Source organism: Pteropus vampyrus, unplaced genomic scaffold (assembly GCF_000151845.1).
Source record: "Pteropus vampyrus isolate Shadow unplaced genomic scaffold, Pvam_2.0 Scaffold213, whole genome shotgun sequence".
In the NCBI taxonomy this organism is placed as follows: Eukaryota; Metazoa; Chordata; class Mammalia; order Chiroptera; family Pteropodidae; genus Pteropus; species Pteropus vampyrus.
This window is the reverse complement of record NW_011888994.1, coordinates 1,195,084-1,196,685: the sequence shown is the minus strand read 5'-3', so window position 1 is coordinate 1,196,685 and position 1,602 is coordinate 1,195,084. Positions and strand designations below refer to the sequence as shown.

The 1,602-nt window shown below is 48.8% G+C and overlaps 1 long non-coding RNA gene across 1 annotated transcript; it reads left to right on the top strand.

Moving 5' to 3' along the window:
• The first annotated feature begins 440 nt into the window (after nucleotides 1-440).
• Nucleotides 441-1,267, top strand: LOC111747151. The gene is made up of 2 exons (XR_002783416.1): nucleotides 441-488; nucleotides 770-1,267. It is a non-coding gene; the product is annotated as an uncharacterized LOC111747151 (long non-coding RNA).
• The last annotated feature ends 335 nt before the right edge of the window (nucleotides 1,268-1,602 follow it).

Sequence of the window (1,602 nt, the reverse complement as noted above, 5' to 3'; positions counted from 1 at the left end):
GTGTGAGTGAAAATAGATACTTTCTTCTTCACTGGTTCTTACATCCCTTCTGGGAACTAGATCCAAATCAGTTGTTCCAAGAACCAAATCACCAGAAATATAATCAGATATTCCATCCAAGTCCCAGCTGGCAAAAATGAGACCTGTAATTCAGCTTTTTGATTTTGTCAAGTGTAAGGCTGGATCGAGCTCTTTTCCCTTTTATCCTGGAAGTTGGACGCCTGGGTACCAGTCACAGTTCTAAGAGCTGTGTGCCCTCAGACATGTTACTGTTCCTTTCTGGGCCTCCCCCTCCTCTGTAAAATGAGGGAGCGGGACTCTGAGGACCTGGGACCACCAGGGCAGTTTTTATACCATTCACCACCTCTCCCGGCTCTTTTCCCCTATGTGTATTTGTTCCATTTCACTCCCTCCAACCCGTTAGTCCTCAGGAAAAGAAGTGAGGCCAAATGAGCCTTTTGAGTTTTTGTTGACACTTGTAATTGCAGGTTGATGACCTGGCTGTCTGCGGTAAAGGTTTCTGCCTGAGCCGGCCCTGTTCCCCCTCCCTCTCCCTAATCTAGGGTGGCATCAGAACAGCAACCAACATTTGGTTGACATAGGACATAATTTTTAATCAGGGGAAGGCAGGAATGAATACAAAGGCCTCTTTTTTCCAAGCAAGTTTGAGTATCTGCTTTTGGGTTTGTGTCTATCTGTATTTGGCAGAGCTGATCTTGGGGAAGGTCTGGCATTTGTGACCAAAGGGTCAGTCTCCTCCCTTCCTCAGGATGAAAGCAGCACGGATTGTTCTGATCAGGGAGCCATAACATGCCACCACCCCAGAGCTCCCCGACAGACTGCAGGGGGCACCCCGTTTTCCTTTGCTCCAGTCACAGCAGCTCGTGGCCACCGGGCCCCCGAGAGCCACATGCCTCACATCTCCCCAGCTCCAGCCTCCTTTCAAAGGCCCTTTATTAAACCACCAACTATTCGCTGTCGAGACATTTAGGATGAAATCATTGTGTTAAACAAATAAACGCAGCTTCGTCCAGATTTCTGCTCTGGGAGCAGAGTAAGAAAATAATTTCTGTCTGCTTGCCACAAAAGCGGCTGGAAAGGCCCAAAGAAAAATATTATTTTTACTCCATTGTGTGAAATATTGTCCTGGAGGATCTGACGCACTGAGCGTTTGAAGAGTTTGTGCTGGCAGGTTTCAGGGGTCCCCCGGGCCGGCCCCCTGGGGTTGTTTTCTGCATTAATAAACTTTGCATGATGTGTGTTAAAAGGAACATTTTGTTTGCTTTGTAAATAAGGGATGTCAAACAAGAAGCAGAAGCCTTACAGACACTAGGTGATGTGTTCTCAGAGCCTAGAGAGGGAAGCAGGGAGGGATAGGCACCCTGGAAAAATGGGCACTGCTGGGGCTCCCTGAACGGAGCTGAGGCCTTCTTGGGAAAACAAATCAGTCTGTTTGAGTCCAAACCAGGCCATTTCCTCACTGATCCTGGTGGGAAAGCTGCACACTTTGCCCTGAACCAGCAGGATACAGGCTTGGGAAGGAAAGTTCTCAAGTGTCTGTCAGCTGTGTGGCGGAGGGGAGATGATGGCGCCTGGCCGAGG